At 44.0% G+C, this 23656-nt stretch overlaps 2 non-coding genes across 2 annotated transcripts; both read right to left on the bottom strand.

Moving 5' to 3' along the window:
• Positions 1–804: 804 nt before the first annotated feature.
• On the bottom strand, positions 805–956 carry LOC146003205 (5.8S ribosomal RNA). Its single transcript, XR_014443807.1, has one exon. It is a non-coding gene; the product is annotated as a 5.8S ribosomal RNA (ribosomal RNA).
• A 1477-nt stretch (positions 957–2433) lies between these two features.
• LOC146003201 (small subunit ribosomal RNA) lies at positions 2434–4264 on the bottom strand. Its single transcript, XR_014443805.1, has one exon. It is a non-coding gene; the product is annotated as a small subunit ribosomal RNA (ribosomal RNA).
• Between the last annotated feature and the right edge of the window lie 19392 nt (positions 4265–23656).

The following is a 23656-nucleotide window of genomic DNA, read 5'->3' as shown; positions in this document are numbered from 1 at the left end:
AGGGATCTTCCTCGTCGCCCAACGCAGGTCCTCCCGTCTGGACGGTAGGGCGGCTCTCGAGCTTCGGCGGAAACCTCTAAAGTTAACCGAAGCTCTCCTTCCGCGCGAACCGAACGGACGGGCTCTTCCACGACTGTTGGAAACTTTCCATGCGTTCAACGCGAGGCACCCGCCCGGACGAAACTGAGTCGTCCGGCCGGCTCTCCCACTCCACGTAATTCCAAACTTTGGAAATTTAACCTTCCGAGCATCAGAGTGGTCCAGCCACAATGTCCGAAGAAGCCTACATCCCGATCACCGGCGAGCAACTATAGTATATAACCTTTTTCATTCTCCACGTGCTTTCTTTACGGTGCTCTACAGCTAGGTCTAAACCTAACTGCAAAAGACAACCATCTCTGCTTGGACTTCTGCAAGTGCCGGTCAATTATAGTCTCCACGTGCTTTCTTTAAGTTGCTCTACAGCTAGGTTCAACCTAACTGCACAAGACAACCATCTCTGCAAGTTGCTCGCCCCTGAATGCTCGGAAAGCTGCTTCCGGGATACGGATCCGGACTGCTCCGGGATGACCCCGCTCCTTCGAGGCCCCTTCCACGCACGCGCGGATCCGTAGACCGGTCTTTCCACTTCTTGTACTAGAATGGAGTCCTCCGAGAAGACGACCTCAAGGCCGACTCCTTATGATCCTGTTTCGGATTCGACCTCGCGACCGCTCTTACCTCGCTGAGAGAGGCGGTCGCGAGACTTTCGTGGCGTGCTGTTACACGCGCTGTGCTCGCAAGAGCACGTCATTTAGAAACTTCCGACACTCAACCAGGACCGACCCAGGTAAAGACCCGGGCCGCAATGTGCATTCGAAACCGTCGATGCTCTCTGTTTTGCAGATCGCAAATTGACTCGCAGCTAGCTGCGTTCTTCATCGACCCACGAGCCAAGTGATCCCCCGCCTGGGGTTGTTGTTTGTGGTTTGCCGAAGTGCGACAGGTCGCACTTCGGCGGAATGATGTGTCTGTTCATCGGGAAGCGCCCTCGCGAGCCTCCCCGGATGATACCTACCCCCCCGTCTCCAAGGCCTCGAGACGGGGTTCGGGTGCATGTTTTAGCGGGGCGATACCTTTAAAGGTCGAGTCTCACCTACCCCTGTTAACGTGCAACTTTGAAAGTGCCGGGCAATTATAGTCTGGCCGACGCAAGCGTCGGCCGGACGGACATGCATTGCATGTCTGCCGGCAACTTTTTCATTCTCAACGTGCTTTCTTTAAGTTGCTCTACTGCTAGGTTACACCTAACTGCAAAAGACAAGCATCTCTGCCCGCACTTGTGCGAGTGTAGGTCAATTACAGTCTGGCCGACGCAAGCGCCGGCCGGACGGACATGCATTGCATGTCTGCCGGCAACTTTTTCATTCTCAACGTGCTTTCTTTAAGTTGCTCTACAGCTAGGTTACACCTAACTGCAAAAGACAAGCATCTCTGCCCGCACTTGTGCGAGTGTAGGTCAATTACAGTCTGGCCGACGCAAGCGCCGGCCGGACGGACATGCATTGCATGTCTGCCGGCAACTTTTTCATTCTCAACGTGCTTTCTTTAAGTTGCTCTACAGCTAGGTTACACCTAACTGCAAAAGACAAGCATCTCTGCCCGCACTTGTGCGAGTGTAGGTCAATTACAGTCTGGCCGACGCAAGCGCCGGCCGGACGGACATGCATTGCATGTCTGCCGGCAACTTTTTCATTCTCAACGTGCTTTCTTTAAGTTGCTCTACAGCTAGGTTACACCTAACTGCAAAAGACAAGCATCTCTGCCCGCACTTGTGCGAGTGTAGGTCAATTACAGTCTGGCCGACGCAAGCGCCGGCCGGACGGACATGCATTGCATGTCTGCCGGCAACTTTTTCATTCTCAACGTGCTTTCTTTAAGTTGCTCTACAGCTAGGTTACACCTAACTGCAAAAGACAAGCATCTCCGCCCGCACTTGTGCGAGTGCCGGTCAATTATAGTCTGGCCGGCACGAATGCCGGTCATGTACATTGCTCCAAGTGGTCGGCTGGGTGATGGGGTACCGACATTGGGGTACCCACAAAACCCCAAGTCCAGCGATCCGCCACCTGCCGGAAGCCCCGGCTGGCCACGCATGCCGGTTAGGGAGTTCTCCCCCGGTCGAAACCGGGGTCTGAACTTCCGGCGAAGGGCTCCGGAGGAGCCCTCCTTAGAAAAAACAGCGTAGTGGAGCGAAGGGGGAATCGCCTTACTCCGCACACCCGCTCAGCCAGGCATTCCCTGCGAGGGGGAATGCCCCCGTTGGGGGCCGAGGACCGATTCTTGACCCTTCAACAACCAACTACGTACCATCCGCCGGCTCCGGGGTTTTTGGTCCCCCTTCAACGCACTCGCGGATGGACGACAAGGTGAAGAAGCGGATATACCGTACGGTAATGATCCTTGGGCAGGTTCTCCTACCCAAACCTTGTTACGACTTTTGCTTCCTCTAAGTGACCAGGTTCGGCCGTCTTCCCGACGGTTCCTGCGGAAGGTGGAACCCCCGCAGGGCGCCGGTCCAAAGGCCTCACCGTATCACTCGATCGGATGCATCGACGGGCGGTGTGCACAAAGGGCAGGGACTCGATCAACGCGAGCTGATGACTCGCGCTTACTGGGCATTCCTCGTTCGCGGGGAATAATTGCAATCCCCGGTCCCTATCACGAAGGAGGTTCAGCGGTTACCCGTACCTCTCGGCAGGGGAAGACGCGTTGTCTCCTTCAGTGTGACGCGCGTGCGGCCCAGGGCATCGAAGGGCATCACTGACCTGATTTAGCTCCCACTCTTGCTGCTTGCGACAACCGGTCCCTCTAAGAAGAGGTTTGATGCGCCGGGGGAACACATACCCCGACGCCTAGTTAATAGGCAGGAGTCTCGTTCGTTATCGCAATCAAGCAGACAAATCGCTCCACCAACTAAAATCGGCCATGCACCACCATCCACCGAATCACGAGAGAGCTCTCAATCTGTCAATCCTTGCGGTGTCCGGGCCTGGTAAGTTTGCCGTGTTGAGTCAAGTTGAGCCGCACGTCCCACGCCTTGTGGTGCCCTTTCGTCAATTCCTTTAAGTTTCAGCTTTGCAACCATACTCCCCCCGGAACCCGAAATCTCTGGTTTCCCGGAGGCTGCGCGCACGGTGTTCTTGAACCTTGCGCATCGCTGGATGGCATCGTTTATGGTTAGAACTAGGGCGGTATCTAATCGCCTTCGAACCTCTAACTTTCGTTCTTGATTAATGAAAACATTCTTGGCAAATGCTTTCGCTGTAGGTAGTCTTGCGAGGATCCTAGAATTTCACCTCTCCCCTCGCAATACTAATGCCCCCGTCAATCCCTTTTAATCATTACCTCTGGTTCGAAAACCAACAGAGAGAACCGAGGTCCTGTTCCATTATTCCATGCAAGGAGCATCCAGGCGAATAGCCTGCTTTGAGCACTTTAATTTGTTCAAAGTAAACGTCCCGGAATCCCCCGGTCCACTCGGTGAAGAGCAGACCGGGGAAACCGAGAAGACGTCCGGTACGGCCAGTTGAACGCCTGACGGCGAACCGACCGCCCGAGACCCAGATCCAACTACGAGCTTTTTAACCGCAGCAACTTTAGTATACGCTATCGGAGCTGGACTTACCGCGTCTGCTGGCACCAGACTTGCACTCCGATAGGTTCACCCAACTGTTTAGGGTGGATCCATTCCGATTACGGGGCCTCGGATGAGTCCCGCATCGTTATTTTTCGTCACTACCTCCCCGTGCCGGGAGTGGGTAATTTGCGTGCCTGCTGCCTTCCATAGATGTGGTAGCCGTTTCTCAGGCTCCCTCTCCGGAATCGAACCCTGATTCCCCGTTACCCGTAATCACCATGGTGGGCCAATAACCCACCATCCACAGTGTGATGAGGCAGACATTTGATAGATGCGTCGCCGGTGCTTGACCGTGCGATCTGCCTAGAGGTTACTTAGAGTCACCAAATGAGTCGGCCCGCAGAAGCGGACCGTTTGGTCTTTTGAATGGTAACGGCACCCCGTCCGGTTGCCCGGCCGGAGACACCGTGAGCATGTATTAGCTCTGGAATTGCCACAGGTATCCAAGTAGGATGCGTACGATCTAAGGAACCATAACTGATGTAATGAGCCATTCGCGGTTTCACTTTGGTAAAGTCTGTACTGAGACATGCATGGCTTAGGCTTTGAGACGAGCATATGACTACTGGCAGGATCAACCAGGGTACGGTGCATACGGTGCGTATGCAGCACTCGCGCGAGGCAGAGTGCCATGTTTTAAGCGAGGAAAGCGGCTCGCCACTAACTTAGGCAACGCAACACTGACGCTTGAAGAACGACAGGTTACACCGCTTTCCAGAAAACATAATTATACTACTCCCACTACTTCGGTTAGAGGTCTACGTAGTTCCACTTTCTTTAAAGCTGGAAACTTCGAGACGTTCGTTTGCGCGCGGGAACGGCGAACCGACTTCTTCGATTGGCACCGTGCCCGCATTCTGGTTCTGTTCCTTGCCTGGGAGGCTGGGAGCTCCCAGCGAACAGCCGTGCCTGTACGGCAACAGGCAGCCACTCAAGACGGCGCTCCGGAGAACGCACGCTTCGACGGACACCCGTACCAAGTTCTCGGGAACCTTCGGGTTTAGGTTGTCTCGCCACGGAGGCTGGCACGTCCGCTGCTTTCCTTCGGTGCAGGCTTCGACTTAGAGTCGTTCGGTCGAGCCGGAGTTCCCGAAGTGGGCAGAACGGACGGGTCAACTTCAGAAACGATGCAACGCAAACCGGAGAAGGCATCGCCGTCACCGGGAGAGAAAAGAGAGAGCTAGCTTGCTTTCCCTTGGTGCATGTTTCATCCTAGAGTCGTTCGGATGAACCGGAGTTCCCAAGGTAGGCAAGCGAACACCGGTCGGGTACCTTGTGTCACTTCCCGCTGACCGAAATGTGAAAAAGTAGCTCACTGTCCCATCCCCCTCTACCTAGAGTCGTTTGGAAGAGAGAAGGTGGGCGAGTTACCGTCAAAACGTCGGCGTTGCTTTCCACGGTGCAGGCTTCAACCTACATTCGTTCGGATGAGCCGGAATTCCCGAGGTAGGCAATCGCCGGCGATTGACGTCTCGTCACTTTTCGGCAGCGAGGGCTGACAAAATGAATTGCTTTAACTCGGTGCAGGCTTCATCCTACATTCGTTCGGATGAGCCGGAGTTCCCGAGGTGGGCAAGTGCTCCCGCAGGACCGGTTCTCTTAACTCGCTCGGCTTCCGACGGTTGACGTTTTACCTTACTTTCCCTCGGAGTGCTCAGCCTATAGACGTTCGGAAGAACGGAGGTAGGCAAGTTATCCGCTTGAGAGGCACCTTGATTTGACATGCTAAGCTTAACCTCGGTGCAGGCTTCAACCTAGAGTCGTTCGGATGAGCCGGAGTTCCCGAAGTAAGCTAAGCTTCCCCACTAGGGTGGGTAAGTCAATTCAAGGTGTCTGATGCTCAACCTACATGCGTTCGGAAGAGCACAAACGGTTACGCCACGTGTCGGAGGCGAACCACCGTGTACGAGGGCTGACAAGTTAGTAGCAACGAACTTGGTTCAGGTTAAACCAGTCTTCCAAGGAAGGCTACCTTCCCGCTTGCGCGGCTCTGTCACTTACTCGTACACGGTGCAGAAACAAAGATGGGTGCCGTGAATTTTCCGAAAACTATGAATACAGCAATGCTTTTCGGAAAACAATTCGAACCCCAACTTCCCACGTGAGTGGGGTTGCCTTTGAACGCATAGCTAACGTTCGCTTCGGGTCTCATCCGTGAGGATGATCCCTACTCCATCCACGAAATTGCAACCGGCGGTTGACCGACAGTGAAGGCATTGATACCGATTGGTATACCTACCTCCCCGGTTGCTTGCGTGGCGGGTGAACAGTTGGGTTCGAATTAGACTAGATGCCTGAACCGAGGTCCATGCACCTCTGAGGTGGTTGCTTCACCTCAACGTGACTCGCAAGTGGGACAAGCTTGCTATATTGCCCTGTGCTCGCCACGAAATGCACAGGGCATCGCTCAAGAGCATGTTAAGCATGCACAAGAGCCACCATTCCCACCATATATCAAAATGAATTGATTTACTCTTTTTTGACCATGCAAACTTGCACCTCCATCGTTACGTTAAGCAACAGATGCAAGCTCAACTAAAGTAAAGAGTAGTAGCTTGGGAAAAGCTTTCTCTTTGCGAATAGAGTCGAATGCTCTTTGGTTGACGGTCTATGTACCGATATACGGTATGAGACTGGGAAACTTACAACTCCTTAACTTTCCCAGAAAGACAAATCTATCTGAAACTCCAAGCGTGGTTCAAGCCAAGCTTTGTTGCACTCGGAGGTTTTAGTAGTTCCAGCTCTTCGTGACTCGCAACCTGTGCAAAGGTGCTGTATCGCCCTGTGCTCGCCACTTAAACACAGGGCATCGCTCAAGAGCATGTTAAGCACGCCCAAGAGCCACCATTCCCACCATATATCAAAATGAATTGATTTACTCTTTTTTGACCATGCAAACTTGCACCTCCATCGTTACGTTAAGCAACAGATGCAAGCTCAACTAAAGTCAAAGAGTAGTAGCTTGGGAAAAGCTTTCTCTTTGCGAATAGAGTCGAATGCTCATTGGTTGACGGTCTATGTACCGATATACGGTAAGAGACTGGGAAACTTACAACTCCTTAACTTTCCCAGACAGACAAATCTATCTGAAACTCCAAGCGTGGTTGAAGCCAAGCTCCATCACCCTCGGAGGTGGTTGCTTCACCTCAACGTGACTCGCAAATGGGACAAGCTTGCTGTATCGCCCTGTGTTCGCCACATATACACAAGGCATCGCTCAAGAGCATGTTAAGCACGCCCAAGAGCCACCATTCCCACCATATATCAAAATGAATTGATTTACTCTTTTTTGACCATGCAAACTTGCACCTCCATCGTTACGTTAAGCAACAGATGCAAGCTCAACTAAAGTCAAAGAGTAGTAGCTTGGGAAAAGCTTTCTCTTTGCGAATAGAGTCGAATGCTCTTTGGTTGACGGTCTATGTACCGATATACGGTATGAGACTGGGAAACTTACAACTCCTTAACTTTCCCAGAAAGACAAATCTATCTGAAACTCCAAGCGTGGTTCAAGCCAAGCTTTGTTGCACTCGGAGGTTTTAGTAGTTCCAGCTCTTCGTGACTCGCAACCTGTGCAAAGGTGCTGTATCGCCCTGTGCTCGCCACTTAAACACAGGGCATCGCTCAAGAGCATGTTAAGCACGCCCAAGAGCCACCATTCCCACCATATATCAAAATGAATTGATTTACTCTTTTTTGACCATGCAAACTTGCACCTCCATCGTTACGTTAAGCAACAGATGCAAGCTCAACTAAAGTCAAAGAGTAGTAGCTTGGGAAAAGCTTTCTCTTTGCGAATAGAGTCGAATGCTCATTGGTTGACGGTCTATGTACCGATATACGGTAAGAGACTGGGAAACTTACAACTCCTTAACTTTCCCAGACAGACAAATCTATCTGAAACTCCAAGCGTGGTTGAAGCCAAGCTCCATCACCCTCGGAGGTGGTTGCTTCACCTCAACGTGACTCGCAAGTGGGACAAGCTTGCTGTATCGCCCTGTGTTCGCCACATATACACAAGGCATCGCTCAAGAGCATGTTAAGCACGCCCAAGAGCCACCATTCCCACCATATATCAAAATGAATTGATTTACTCTTTTTTGACCATGCAAACTTGCACCTCCATCGTTACGTTAAGCAACAGATGCAACCTCAACTAAAGTCAAAGAGTAGTAGCTTGGGAAAAGCTTTCTCTTTGCGAATAGAGTCGAATGCTCTTTGGTTGACGGTCTATGTACCGATATACGGTATGAGACTGGGAAACTTACAACTCCTTAACTTTCCCAGAAAGACAAATCTATCTGAAACTCCAAGCGTGGTTCAAGCCAAGCTTTGTTGCACTCGGAGGTTTTAGTAGTTCCAGCTCTTCGTGACTCGCAACCTGTGCAAAGGTGCTGTATCGCCCTGTGCTCGCCACTTAAACACAGGGCATCGCTCAAGAGCATGTTAAGCACGCCCAAGAGCCACCATTCCCACCATATATCAAAATGAATTGATTTACTCTTTTTTGACCATGCAAACTTGCACCTCCATCGTTACGTTAAGCAACAGATGCAAGCTCAACTAAAGTCAAAGAGTAGTAGCTTGGGAAAAGCTTTCTCTTTGCGAATAGAGTCGAATGCTCATTGGTTGACGGTCTATGTACCGATATACGGTAAGAGACTGGGAAACTTACAACTCCTTAACTTTCCCAGACAGACAAATCTATCTGAAACTCCAAGCGTGGTTGAAGCCAAGCTCCATCACCCTCGGAGGTGGTTGCTTCACCTCAACGTGACTCGCAAGTGGGACAAGCTTGCTGTATCGCCCTGTGTTCGCCACATATACACAAGGCATCGCTCAAGAGCATGTTAAGCACGCCCAAGAGCCACCATTCCCACCATATATCAAAATGAATTGATTTACTCTTTTTTGACCATGCAAACTTGCACCTCCATCGTTACGTTAAGCAACAGATGCAAGCTCAACTAAAGTCAAAGAGTAGTAGCTTGGGAAAAGCTTTCTCTTTGCGAATAGAGTCCAATGCTCTTTGGTTGACGGTCTATGTACCGATATACGGTAAGAGACTGGGAAACTTACAACTCCTTAACTTTCCCAGACAGACAAATCTATCTGAAACTCCAAGCGTGGTTGAAGCCAAGCTCCATCACCCTCGGAGGTGGTTGCTTCACCTCAACGTGACTCGCAAGTGGGACAAGCTTGCTGTATCGCCCTGTGTTCGCCACATATACACAAGGCATCGCTCAAGAGCATGTTAAGCACGCCCAAGAGCCACCATTCCCACCATATATCAAAATGAATTGATTTACTCTTTTTTGACCATGCAAACTTGCACCTCCATAGTTACGTTAAGCAACAGATGCAAGCTCAACTAAAGTCAAAGAGTAGTAGCTTGGGAAAAGCTTTCTCTTTGCGAATAGAGTCGAATGCTCTTTGGTTGACGGTCTATGTACCGATATACGGTATGAGACTGGGAAACTTACAACTCCTTAACTTTCCCAGAAAGACAAATCTATCTGAAACTCCAAGCGTGGTTCAAGCCAAGCTTTGTTGCACTCGGAGGTTTTAGTAGTTCCAGCTCTTCGTGACTCGCAACCTGTGCAAAGGTGCTGTATCGCCCTGTGCTCGCCACTTAAACACAGGGCATCGCTCAAGAGCATGTTAAGCACTCCCAAGAGCCACCATTCCCACCATATATCAAAATGAATTGATTTACTCTTTTTTGACCATGCAAACTTGCACCTCCATCGTTAAGTTAAGCAACAGATGCAAGCTCAACTAAAGTCAAAGAGTAGTAGCTTGGGAAAAGCTTTCTCTTTGCGAATAGAGTCGAATGCTCATTGGTTGACGGTCTATGTACCGATATACGGTAAGAGACTGGGAAACTTACAACTCCTTAACTTTCCCAGACAGACAAATCTATCTGAAACTCCAAGCGTGGTTGAAGCCAAGCTCCATCACCCTCGGAGGTGGTTGCTTCACCTCAACGTGACTCGCAAGTGGGACAAGCTTGCTGTATCGCCCTGTGTTCGCCACATATACACAAGGCATCGCTCAAGAGCATGTTAAGCACGCCCAAGAGCCACCATTCCCACCATATGTCAAAATGAATTGATTTACTCTTTTTTGACCATGCAAACTTGCACCTCCATCGTTACGTTAAGCAACAGATGCAAGCTCAACTAAAGTCAAAGAGTAGTAGCTTGGGAAAAGCTTTCTCTTTGCTTCTATGCGACTTTAGTCGCAAGCTCAACGTTTGACGGTCTAAATACCGATATACGGTAACAGCCTGGGAAACTTATCTTTCTCACACACTTCTCCCAGACTCAATTCACATGCGGTTCCTTCTGCAGGTATTGCCCTTTTGTGCAAGCACGCTGGGAAAACTCAATCATTATTCACTTTTCCCAGACAGAGCAATCTATCACGAACTGCAAGCGTGGTTCCAGCCAAGTTCCATCGCCCTCGCAGGTGGTTGCTCCATCTCTCCGTGACTCGCAAGCGGACCCAACTTGCTCTTTCGCCCTGTGGTCGCCACCTACTCACAGGGCACCTTCTCCACCTATATATCCCTAAGGATTGATCCGCTCTGTATAAACCATGGAGCTTTCCACCTCTCCTCTTTAATTCGCACCAGCACTCTGCGGACCATTGCCGTTATTATACCCAAACTGGGAAAGACTTGTGTCAAGTCACCCAGATACCCTAAAGCCCCAAGTATCTTTGGTGCCAATTCCGTAGAACGACACATGTGATACGTTTTCCCAGCCTCACTTCTTTCTCGGCCACCCTTACGTCCATTGCCGTTATTATGCCCAAACTGGGAAAGACTTTTGTCAAGTCACCCAGATACCCTAAACCCCCCAAGTATCTTTCATGCCAATTCCGTAGAACGACACATGTGATACGTTTTCCCAGCCTCACTTCTTTCTCGGCCACCCTTACGTCCATTGCCGTTATTATGCCCAAACTGGGAAAGACTTGTGTCAAGTCACCCAGATACCCTCCACCCCCCAAGTATCTTTGGTGCCAATTCCGTAGAACGACACATGTGATACGTTTTCCCAGCCTCACTTCTTTCTCGGCCACCCTTACGTCCATTGCCGTTATTATACCCAACCTGGGAAAGACTTGAGTCAAGTCACCCAGATACCTCCCACCCCCCAAAGAGAAAACGGCTAAAAAAAGGTCACTCTTCACCCTAAAATCATGAAACCTCATTTTTTTTTTTATATTTTTAAATGAATCGTATATGCATGTAGATAATGAAAAAAAAACTCCCGAACCTCAAAATCGCTGTTTTCTATATGTTTTTGGACTTAGAAAATTTTTTTCAAGAATTTTCAAGTTCGAGCTAGGGAATCAAAATTCGGCACGAAGGTAGCCTAGGTTAAAGGAATAAATGTTTCGAATGCGATTTTCAGATTTCTCCAAAACCGCGGCGGCCATCTTGGAAAATGGCGGATTTGGTCCCCAGCGACACGCACCTCCGCCCCTGAACATGCTTTCAAACTGGTTCCAGCAGACGTATCGCGCTAACGCCTAAGGCAGGGTGGTAGGGGAAGGAGGCTGGAAGACAACGTGACGGTAAAGTAAGCACTGGGTGTAGGGTTCGAGTCACGGGAAATGTTTGATTCTCCATTTGAAATTCAGAGTAAATGCTCAATTTCAACGGTTTTTCAAGTTTGAATTGCAAAGTCAGTTTTGGCGGGAATGTTTCAAAATTCGATAGGATGCAAGATGCAACATTGCACTACAATAATCAAAGCAAGGAAAGCTAAGCGCAACGGTTATAGTAAGTTTTTGGAAGCAAAAATGGCAAGCATGCCCGTTCCGTTGCTGTTTCGGTGATTCCGTTGCTTTTTTGTGCACTCATAAATCAGCCTTTTTGTCTCCTTCAAATGAAAGATATCGCTAAGCCCTGAGAATGGGTGAAAGGAGAAGGTCATTGGAAGATAGCGTGATGGTATGGTAACAAGCAGGTTTAGGGTTCGAGTCACGGGAAATGTTTGATTCTCCATTGGAAATTCAGAGTAAATGAAAAATTATAACGGTTTTTCAAGTTTGAATTGCAAAGTCAGTTTTGGCGGGAATGTTTCAAAATTCGATAGGATGCAAGATGCAACATTGCACTACAATAATCAAAGCAAGGAAAGCTAAGCGCAACGGTTATAGTAAGTTTTTGGAAGCAAAAATGCAAAGCATGCCCGTTCCGTTGCTATTTCGATGGTTCCGTTGCTGTTTTCTGCACACATAAAAAAGCCAATTTGTAAGGTTCAAATGGAAGATATCGCTAAGCGCTTTGAATTGGTGAAAGGGGAAGGTCATTGGAAGATAGCCTGACGGTATGGTAACAAGCAGGTTTAGGGTTCGAGTAAAAAAAAATGTTTGATTCTCCATTGGAAATTCAGAGTAAATGCTCAATTATAACGGTTTTTTCAAATTTGAATTGCAAAGTCAGTTTTGGCGGGAATGTTTCGAAATTCGATAGGATGCAAGATGCAACATTGCACTACAATAATCAAAGCAAGGAAAGCTAAGCGTAACGGTTATAGTAAGTTTTTGGAAGCAAAAATGCAAAGCATGCCCGTTCCGTTGCTATTTCGATGGTTCCGTTGCTGTTTTCTGCACACATAAAAAAGCCAATTTGTAAGGTTCAAATGGAAGATATCGCTAAGCGCTTTGAATTGGTGAAAGGGGAAGGTCATTGGAAGATAGCCTGACGGTATGGTAACAAGCAGGTTTAGGGTTCGAGTAAAAAAAAATGTTTGATTCTCCATTGGAAATTCAGAGTAAATGCTCAATTATAACGGTTTTTTCAAATTTGAATTGCAAAGTCAGTTTTGGCGGGAATGTTTCGAAATTCGATAGGATGCAAGATGCAACATTGCACTACAATAATCAAAGCAAGGAAAGCTAAGCGTAACGGTTATAGTAAGTTTTTGGAAGCAAAAATGCAAAGCATGCCCGTTCCGTTGCTATTTCGATGGTTCCGTTGCTGTTTTCTGCACACATAAAAAAGCCAATTTGTAAGGTTCAAATGGAAGATATCGCTAAGCGCTTTGAATTGGTGAAAGGGGAAGGTCATTGGAAGATAGCCTGACGGTATGGTAACAAGCAGGTTTAGGGTTCGAGTAAAAAAAAATGTTTGATTCTCCATTGGAAATTCAGAGTAAATGCTCAATTATAACGGTTTTTTCAAATTTGAATTGCAAAGTCAGTTTTGGCGGGAATGTTTCGAAATTCGATAGGATGCAAGATGCAACATTGCACTACAATAATCAAAGCAAGGAAAGCTAAGCGTAACGGTTATAGTAAGTTTTTGGAAGCAAAAATGCAAAGCATGCCCGTTCCGTTGCTATTTCGATGGTTCCGTTGCTGTTTTCTGCACACATAAAAAAGCCAATTTGTAAGGTTCAAATGGAAGATATCGCTAAGCGCTTTGAATTGGTGAAAGGGGAAGGTCATTGGAAGATAGCCTGACGGTATGGTAACAAGCAGGTTTAGGGTTCGAGTAAAAAAAAATGTTTGATTCTCCATTGGAAATTCAGAGTAAATGCTCAATTATAACGGTTTTTTCAAATTTGAATTGCAAAGTCAGTTTTGGCGGGAATGTTTCGAAATTCGATAGGATGCAAGATGCAACATTGCACTTCAATAATCAAAGCAAGGAAAGCTAAGCGTAACGGTTATAGTAAGTTTTTGGAAGCAAAAATGCAAAGCATGCCCGTTCCGTTGCTATTTCGATGGTTCCGTTGCTGTTTTCTGCACACATAAAAAAGCCAATTTGTAAGGTTCAAATGGAAGATATCGCTAAGCGCTTTGAATTGGTGAAAGGGGAAGGTCATTGGAAGATAGCCTGACGGTATGGTAACAAGCAGGTTTAGGGTTCGAGTAAAAAAAAATGTTTGATTCTCCATTGGAAATTCAGAGTAAATGCTCAATTATAACGGTTTTTTCAAATTTGAATTGCAAAGTCAGTTTTGGCGGGAATGTTTCGAAATTCGATAGGATGCAAGATGCAACATTGCACTACAATAATCAAAGCAAGGAAAGCTAAGCGTAACGGTTATAGTAAGTTTTTGGAAGCAAAAATGCAAAGCATGCCCGTTCCGTTGCTATTTCGATGGTTCCGTTGCTGTTTTCTGCACACATAAAAAAGCCAATTTGTAAGGTTCAAATGGAAGATATCGCTAAGCGCTTTGAATTGGTGAAAGGGGAAGGTCATTGGAAGATAGCCTGACGGTATGGTAACAAGCAGGTTTAGGGTTCGAGTAAAAAAAAATGTTTGATTCTCCATTGGAAATTCAGAGTAAATGCTCAATTATAACGGTTTTTTCAAATTTGAATTGCAAAGTCAGTTTTGGCGGGAATGTTTCGAAATTCGATAGGATGCAAGATGCAACATTGCACTACAATAATCAAAGCAAGGAAAGCTAAGCGTAACGGTTATAGTAAGTTTTTGGAAGCAAAAATGCAAAGCATGCCCGTTCCGTTGCTATTTCGATGGTTCCGTTGCTGTTTTCTGCACACATAAAAAAGCCAATTTGTAAGGTTCAAATGGAAGATATCGCTAAGCGCTTTGAATTGGTGAAAGGGGAAGGTCATTGGAAGATAGCCTGACGGTATGGTAACAAGCAGGTTTAGGGTTCGAGTAAAAAAAAATGTTTGATTCTCCATTGGAAATTCAGAGTAAATGCTCAATTATAACGGTTTTTTCAAATTTGAATTGCAAAGTCAGTTTTGGCGGGAATGTTTCGAAATTCGATAGGATGCAAGATGCAACATTGCACTACAATAATCAAAGCAAGGAAAGCTAAGCGTAACGGTTATAGTAAGTTTTTGGAAGCAAAAATGCAAAGCATGCCCGTTCCGTTGCTATTTCGATGGTTCCGTTGCTGTTTTCTGCACACATAAAAAAGCCAATTTGTAAGGTTCAAATGGAAGATATCGCTAAGCGCTTTGAATTGGTGAAAGGGGAAGGTCATTGGAAGATAGCCTGACGGTATGGTAACAAGCAGGTTTAGGGTTCGAGTAAAAAAAAATGTTTGATTCTCCATTGGAAATTCAGAGTAAATGCTCAATTATAACGGTTTTTTCAAATTTGAATTGCAAAGTCAGTTTTGGCGGGAATGTTTCGAAATTCGATAGGATGCAAGATGCAACATTGCACTACAATAATCAAAGCAAGGAAAGCTAAGCGTAACGGTTATAGTAAGTTTTTGGAAGCAAAAATGCAAAGCATGCCCGTTCCGTTGCTATTTCGATGGTTCCGTTGCTGTTTTCTGCACACATAAAAAAGCCAATTTGTAAGGTTCAAATGGAAGATATCGCTAAGCGCTTTGAATTGGTGAAAGGGGAAGGTCATTGGAAGATAGCCTGACGGTATGGTAACAAGCAGGTTTAGGGTTCGAGTAAAAAAAAATGTTTGATTCTCCATTGGAAATTCAGAGTAAATGCTCAATTATAACGGTTTTTTCATGTTTAAATTGCAAAGTCAGTTTTGGCGGGAATGTTTCGAAATTCGATAGGATGCAAGATGCAACATTGCACTACAATAATCAAAGCAAGGAAAGCTAAGCGTAACGGTTATAGTAAGTTTTTGGAAGCAAAAATGCAAAGCATGCCCGTTCCGTTGCTATTTCGATGGTTCCGTTGCTGTTTTCTGCACACATAAAAAAGCCAATTTGTAAGGTTCAAATGGAAGATATCGCTAAGCGCTTTGAATTGGTGAAAGGGGAAGGTCATTGGAAGATAGCCTGACGGTATGGTAACAAGCAGGTTTAGGGTTCGAGTAAAAAAAAATGTTTGATTCTCCATTGGAAATTCAGAGTAAATGCTCAATTATAACGGTTTTTTCAAGTTTGAATTGCAAAGTCAGTTTTGGCGGGAATGTTTCGAAATTAGATAGGATGCAAGATGCAACATTGCACTACAATAATCAAAGCAAGGAAAGCTAAGCGTAACGGTTATAGTAAGTTTTTGGAAGCAAAAATGCAAAGCATGCCCGTTCCGTTGCTATTTCGATGGTTCCGTTGCTGTTTTCTGCACACATAAAAAAGCCAATTTGTAAGGTTCAAATGGAAGATATCGCTAAGCGCTTTGAATTGGTGAAAGGGGAAGGTCATTGGAAGATAGCCTGACGGTATGGTAACAAGCAGGTTTAGGGTTCGAGTAAAAAAAAATGTTTGATTCTCCATTGGAAATTCAGAGTAAATGCTCAATTATAACGGTTTTTTCAAATTTGAATTGCAAAGTCAGTTTTGGCGGGAATGTTTCGAAATTCGATAGGATGCAAGATGCAACATTGCACTACAATAATCAAAGCAAGGAAAGCTAAGCGTAACGGTTATAGTAAGTTTTTGGAAGCAAAAATGCAAAGCATGCCCGTTCCGTTGCTATTTCGATGGTTCCGTTGCTGTTTTCTGCACACATAAAAAAGCCAATTTGTAAGGTTCAAATGGAAGATATCGCTAAGCGCTTTGAATTGGTGAAAGGGGAAGGTCATTGGAAGATAGCCTGACGGTATGGTAACAAGCAGGTTTACGGTTCGAGTAAAAAAAATGTTTGATTCTCCATTGGAAATTCAGAGTAAATGCTCAATTATAACGGTTTTTTCAAATTTGAATTGCAAAGTCAGTTTTGGCGGGAATGTTTCGAAATTCGATAGGATGCAAGATGCAACATTGCACTACAATAATCAAAGCAAGGAAAGCTAAGCGTAACGGTTATAGTAAGTTTTTGGAAGCAAAAATGCAAAGCATGCCCGTTCCGTTGCTATTTCGATGGTTCCGTTGCTGTTTTCTGCACACATAAAAAAGCCAATTTGTAAGGTTCAAATGGAAGATATCGCTAAGCGCTTTGAATTGGTGAAAGGGGAAGGTCATTGGAAGATAGCCTGACGGTATGGTAACAAGCAGGTTTAGGGTTCGAGTAAAAAAAAATGTTTGATTCTCCATTGGAAATTCAGAGTAAATGCTCAATTATAACGGTTTTTTCAAATTTGAATTGCAAAGTCAGTTTTGGCGGGAATGTTTCGAAATTCGATAGGATGCAAGATGCAACATTGCACTACAATAATCAAAGCAAGGAAAGCTAAGCGTAACGGTTATAGTAAGTTTTTGGAAGCAAAAATGCAAAGCATGCCCGTTCCGTTGCTATTTCGATGGTTCCGTTGCTGTTTTCTGCACACATAAAAAAGCCAATTTGTAAGGTTCAAATGGAAGATATCGCTAAGCGCTTTGAATTGGTGAAAGGGGAAGGTCATTGGAAGATAGCCTGACGGTATGGTAACAAGCAGGTTTAGGGTTCGAGTAAAAAAAAATGTTTGATTCTCCATTGGAAATTCAGAGTAAATGCTCAATTATAACGGTTTTTTCAAATTTGAATTGCAAAGTCAGTTTTGGCGGGAATGTTTCGAAATTCGATAGGATGCAAGATGCAACATTGCACTACAATAATCAAAGCAAGGAAAGCTAAGCGTAACGGTTATAGTAAGTTTTTGGAAGCAAAAATGCAAAGCATGCCCGTTCCGTTGCTATTTCGATGGTTCCGTTGCTGTTTTCTGCACACATAAAAAAGCCAATTTGTAAGGTTCAAATGGAAGATATCGCTAAGCGCTTTGAATTGGTGAAAGGGGAAGGTCATTGGAAGATAGCCTGACGGTATGGTAACAAGCAGGTTTAGGGTTCGAGTAAAAAAAAATGTTTGATTCTCCATTGGAAATTCAGAGTAAATGCTCAATTATAACGGTTTTTTCAAATTTGAATTGCAAAGTCAGTTTTGGCGGGAATGTTTCGAAATTCGATAGGATGCAAGATGCAACATTGCACTACAATAATCAAAGCAAGGAAAGCTAAGCGTAACGGTTATAGTAAGTTTTTGGAAGCAAAAATGCAAAGCATGCCCGTTCCGTTGCTATTTCGATGGTTCCGTTGCTGTTTTCTGCACACATAAAAAAGCCAATTTGTAAGGTTCAAATGGAAGATATCGCTAAGCGCTTTGAATTGGTGAAAGGGGAAGGTCATTGGAAGATAGCCTGACGGTATGGTAACAAGCAGGTTTAGGGTTCGAGTAAAAAAAATGTTTGATTCTCCATTGGAAATTCAGAATAAATGCTCAATTATAACGGTTTTTTCAAATTTGAATTGCAAAGTCAGTTTTGGCGGGAATGTTTCGAAATTCGATAGGATGCAAGATGCAACATTGCACTACAATAATCAAAGCAAGGAAAGCTAAGCGTAACGGTTATAGTAAGTTTTTGGAAGCAAAAATGCAAAGCATGCCCGTTCCGTTGCTATTTCGATGGTTCCGTTGCTGTTTTCTGCACACATAAAAAAGCCAATTTGTAAGGTTCAAATGGAAGATATCGCTAAGCGCTTTGAATTGGTGAAAGGGGAAGGTCATTGGAAGATAGCCTGACGGTATGGTAACAAGCAGGTTTAGGGTTCGAGTAAAAAAAAATGTTTGATTCTCCATTGGAAATTCAGAGTAAATGCTCAATTATAACGGTTTTTTCAAATTTGAATTGCAAAGTCAGTTTTGGCGGGAATGTTTCGAAATTCGATAGGATGCAAGATGCAACATTGCACTACAATAATCAAAGCAAGGAAAGCTAAGCGTAACGGTTATAGTAAGTTTTTGGAAGCAAAAATGCAAAGCATGCCCGTTCCGTTGCTATTTCGATGGTTCCGTTGCTGTTTTCTGCACACATAAAAAAGCCAATTTGTAAGGTTCAAATGGAAGATATCGCTAAGCGCTTTGAATTGGTGAAAGAGGAAGGTCATTGGAAGATAGCCTGACGGTATGGTAACAAGCAGGTTTAGGGTTCGAGTAAAAAAAAATGTTTGATTCTCCATTGGAAATTCAGAGTAAATGCTCAATTATAACGGTTTTTTTCAAATTTGAATTGCAAAGTCAGTTTTGGCGGGAATGTTTCGAAATTCGATAGGATGCAAGATGCAACATTGCACTACAATAATCAAAGCAAGGAAAGCTAAGCGTAACGGTTATAGTAAGTTTTTGGAAGCAAAAATGCAAAGCATGCCCGTTCCGTTGCTATTTCGATGGTTCCGTTGCTGTTTTCTGCACACATAAAAAAGCCAATTTGTAAGGTTCAAATGGAAGATATCGCTAAGCGCTTTGAATTGGTGAAAGGGGAAGGTCATTGGAAGATAGCCTGACGGTATGGTAACAAGCAGGTTTAGGGTTCGAGTAAAAAAAAATGTTTGATTCTCCATTGGAAATTCAGAGTAAATGCTCAATTATAACGGTTTTTTCAAATTTGAATTGCAAAGTCAGTTTTGGCGGGAATGTTTCGAAATTCGATAGGATGCAAGATGCAACATTGCACTACAATAATCAAAGCAAGGAAAGCTAAGCGTAACGGTTATAGTAAGTTTTTGGAAGCAAAAATGCAAAGCATGCCCGTTCCGTTGCTATTTCGATGGTTCCGTTGCTGTTTTCTGCACACATAAAAAAGCCAATTTGTAAGGTTCAAATGGAAGATATCGCTAAGCGCTTTGAATTGGTGAAAGGGGAAGGTCATTGGAAGATAGCCTGACGGTATGGTAACAAGCAGGTTTAGGGTTCGAGTAAAAAAAAATGTTTGATTCTCCATTGGAAATTCAGAGTAAATGCTCAATTATAACGGTTTTTTCAAATTTGAATTGCAAAGTCAGTTTTGGCGGGAATGTTTCGAAATTCGATAGGATGCAAGATGCAACATTGCACTACAATAATCAAAGCAAGGAAAGCTAAGCGTAACGGTTATAGTAAGTTTTTGGAAGCAAAAATGCAAAGCATGCCCGTTCCGTTGCTATTTCGATGGTTCCGTTGCTGTTTTCTGCACACATAAAAAAGCCAATTTGTAAGGTTCAAATGGAAGATATCGCTAAGCGCTTTGAATTGGTGAAAGGGGAAGGTCATTGGAAGATAGCCTGACGGTATGGTAACAAGCAGGTTTAGGGTTCGAGTAAAAAAAAATGTTTGATTCTCCATTGGAAATTCAGAGTAAATGCTCAATTATAACGGTTTTTTCAAATTTGAATTGCAAAGTCAGTTTTGGCGGGAATGTTTCGAAATTCGATAGGATGCAAGATGCAACATTTCACTACAATAATCAAAGCAAGGAAAGCTAAGCGTAACGGTTATAGTAAGTTTTTGGAAGCAAAAATGCAAAGCATGCCCGTTCCGTTGCTATTTCGATGGTTCCGTTGCTGTTTTCTGCACACATAAAAAAGCCAATTTGTAAGGTTCAAATGGAAGATATCGCTAAGCGCTTTGAATTGGTGAAAGGGGAAGGTCATTGGAAGATAGCCTGACGGTATGGTAACAAGCAGGTTTACGGTTCGAGTAAAAAAAAATGTTTGATTCTCCATTGGAAATTCAGAGTAAATGCTCAATTATAACGGTTTTTTCAAATTTGAATTGCAAAGTCAGTTTTGGCGGGAATGTTTCGAAATTCGATAGGATGCAAGATGCAACATTGCACTACAATAATCAAAGCAAGGAAAGCAAAGCGTGACGGTTATAGTAAGTTTTTGGAAGCAAAAATGCAAAGCATGCCCGTTCCGTTGCTATTTCGATGGTTCCGTTGCTGTTTTCTGCACACATAAAAAAGCCAATTTGTAAGGTTCAAATGGAAGATATCGCTAAGCGCTTTGAATTGGTGAAAGGGGAAGGTCATTGGAAGATAGCCTGACGGTATGGTAACAAGCAGGTTTAGGGTTCGAGTAAAAAAAAATGTTTGATTCTCCATTGGAAATTCAGAGTAAATGCTCAATTATAACGGTTTTTTCAAATTTGAATTGCAAAGTCAGTTTTGGCGGGAATGTTTCGAAATTCGATAGGATGCAAGATGCAACATTGCACTACAATAATCAAAGCAAGGAAAGCTAAGCGTAACGGTTATAGTAAGTTTTTGGAAGCAAAAATGCAAAGCATGCCCGTTCCGTTGCTATTTCGATGGTTCCGTTGCTGTTTTCTGCACACATAAAAAAGCCAATTTGTAAGGTTCAAATGGAAGATATCGCTAAGCGCTTTGAATTGGTGAAAGGGGAAGGTCATTGGAAGATAGCCTGACGGTATGGTAACAAGCAGGTTTAGGGTTCGAGTAAAAAAAAATGTTTGATTCTCCATTGGAAATTCAGAGTAAATGCTCAATTATAACGGTTTTTTCAAATTTGAATTGCAAAGTCAGTTTTGGCGGGAATGTTTCGAAATTCGATAGGATGCAAGATGCAACATTGCACTACAATAATCAAAGCAAGGAAAGCTAAGCGTAACGGTTATAGTAAGTTTTTGGAAGCAAAAATGCAAAGCATGCCCGTTCCGTTGCTATTTCGATGGTTCCGTTGCTGTTTTCTGCACACATAAAAAAGCCAATTTGTAAGGTTCAAATGGAAGATATCGCTAAGCGCTTTGAATTGGTGAAAGGGGAAAGTCATTGGAAGATAGCCTGACGGTATGGTAACAAGCAGGTTTAGGGTTCGAGTAAAAAAAAATGTTTGATTCTCCATTGGAAATTCAGAGTAAATGCTCAATTATAACGGTTTTTTCAAGTTTAAATTGCAAAGTCAGTTTTGGCGGGAATGTTTCGAAATTCGATAGGATGCAAGATGCAACATTGCACTACAATAATCAAAGCAAGGAAAGCTAAGCGTAACGGTTATAGTAAGTTTTTGGAAGCAAAAATGCAAAGCATGCCCGTTCCGTTGCTATTTCGATGGTTCCGTTGCTGTTTTCTGCACACATAAAAAAGCCAATTTGTAAGGTTCAAATGGAAGATATCGCTAAGCGCTTTGAATTGGTGAAAGGGGAAGGTCATTGGAAGATAGCCTGACGGTATGGTAACAAGCAGGTTTAGGGTTCGAGTAAAAAAAAATGTTTGATTCTCCATTGGAAATTCAGAGTAAATGCTCAATTATAACGGTTTTTTCAAGTTTGAATTGCAAAGTCAGTTTTGGCGGGAATGTTTCGAAATTAGATAGGATGCAAGATGCAACATTGCACTACAATAATCAAAGCAAGGAAAGCTAAGCGTAACGGTTATAGTAAGTTTTTGGAAGCAAAAATGCAAAGCATGCCCGTTCCGTTGCTATTTCGATGGTTCCGTTGCTGTTTTCTGCACACATAAAAAAGCCAATTTGTAAGGTTCAAATGGAAGATATCGCTAAGCGCTTTGAATTGGTGAAAGGGGAAGGTCATTGGAAGATAGCCTGACGGTATGGTAACAAGCAGGTTTACGGTTCGAGTAAAAAAAAATGTTTGATTCTCCATTGGAAATTCAGAGTAAATGCTCAATTATAACGGTTTTTTCAAATTTGAATTGCAAAGTCAGTTTTGGCGGGAATGTTTCGAAATTCGATAGGATGCAAGATGCAACATTGCACTACAATAATCAAAGCAAGGAAAGCTAAGCGTAACGGTTATAGTAAGTTTTTGGAAGCAAAAATGCAAAGCATGCCCGTTCCGTTGCTATTTCGATGGTTCCGTTGCTGTTTTCTGCACACATAAAAAAGCCAATTTGTAAGGTTCAAATGGAAGATATCGCTAAGCGCTTTGAATTGGTGAAAGGGGAAGGTCATTGGAAGATAGCCTGACGGTATGGTAACAAGCAGGTTTAGGGTTCGAGTAAAAAAAAATGTTTGATTCTCCATTGGAAATTCAGAGTAAATGCTCAATTATAACGGTTTTTTCAAGTTTGAATTGCAAAGTCAGTTTTGGCGGGAATGTTTCGAAATTCGATAGGATGCAAGATGCAACATTGCACTACAATAATCAAAGCAAGGAAAGCTAAGCGTAACGGTTATAGTAAGTTTTTGGAAGCAAAAATGCAAAGCATGCCCGTTCCGTTGCTATTTCGATGGTTCCGTTGCTGTTTTCTGCACACATAAAAAAGCCAATTTGTAAGGTTCAAATGGAAGATATCGCTAAGCGCTTTGAATTGGTGAAAGGGGAAGGTCATTGGAAGATAGCCTGACGGTATGGTAACAAGCAGGTTTAGGGTTCGAGTAAAAAAAATGTTTGATTCTCCATTGGAAATTCAGAGTAAATGCTCAATTATAACGGTTTTTTCAAGTTTGAATTGCAAAGTCAGTTTTGGCGGGAATGTTTCGAAATTAGATAGGATGCAAGATGCAACATTGCACTACAATAATCAAAGCAAGGAAAGCTAAGCGTAACGGTTATAGTAAGTTTTTGGAAGCAAAAATGCAAAGCATGCCCGTTCCGTTGCTATTTCGATGGTTCCGTTGCTGTTTTCTGCACACATAAAAAAGCCAATTTGTAAGGTTCAAATGGAAGATATCGCTAAGCGCTTTGAATTGGTGAAAGGGGAAGGTCATTGGAAGATAGCCTGACGGTATGGTAACAAGCAGGTTTAGGGTTCGAGTAAAAAAAAATGTTTGATTCTCCATTGGAAATTCAGAGTAAATGCTCAATTATAACGGTTTTTTCAAATTTGAATTGCAAAGTCAGTTTTGGCGGGAATGTTTCGAAATTCGATAGGATGCAAGATGCAACATTGCACTACAATAATCAAAGCAAGGAAAGCTAAGCGTAACGGTTATAGTAAGTTTTTGGAAGCAAAAATGCAAAGCATGCCCGTTCCGTTGCTATTTCGATGGTTCCGTTGCTGTTTTCTGCACACATAAAAAAGCCAATTTGTAAGGTTCAAATGGAAGATATCGCTAAGCGCTTTGAATTGGTGAAAGGGGAAGGTCATTGGAAGATAGCCTGACGGTATGGTAACAAGCAGGTTTAGGGTTCGAGTAAAAAAAATGTTTGATTCTCCATTGGAAATTCAGAGTAAATGCTCAATTATAACGGTTTTTTCAAATTTGAATTGCAAAGTCAGTTTTGGCGGGAATGTTTCGAAATTCGATAGGATGCAAGATGCAACATTGCACTACAATAATCAAAGCAAGGAAAGCTAAGCGTAACGGTTATAGTAAGTTTTTGGAAGCAAAAATGCAA

Source organism: Lepisma saccharinum, chromosome 19 (genome assembly GCF_977018435.1).
Source record: "Lepisma saccharinum chromosome 19, izLepSacc3.1, whole genome shotgun sequence".
NCBI classification, from domain to species: domain Eukaryota; kingdom Metazoa; phylum Arthropoda; class Insecta; order Zygentoma; family Lepismatidae; genus Lepisma; species Lepisma saccharinum.
This window is presented reverse-complemented; position numbering and strand designations above follow the sequence as displayed.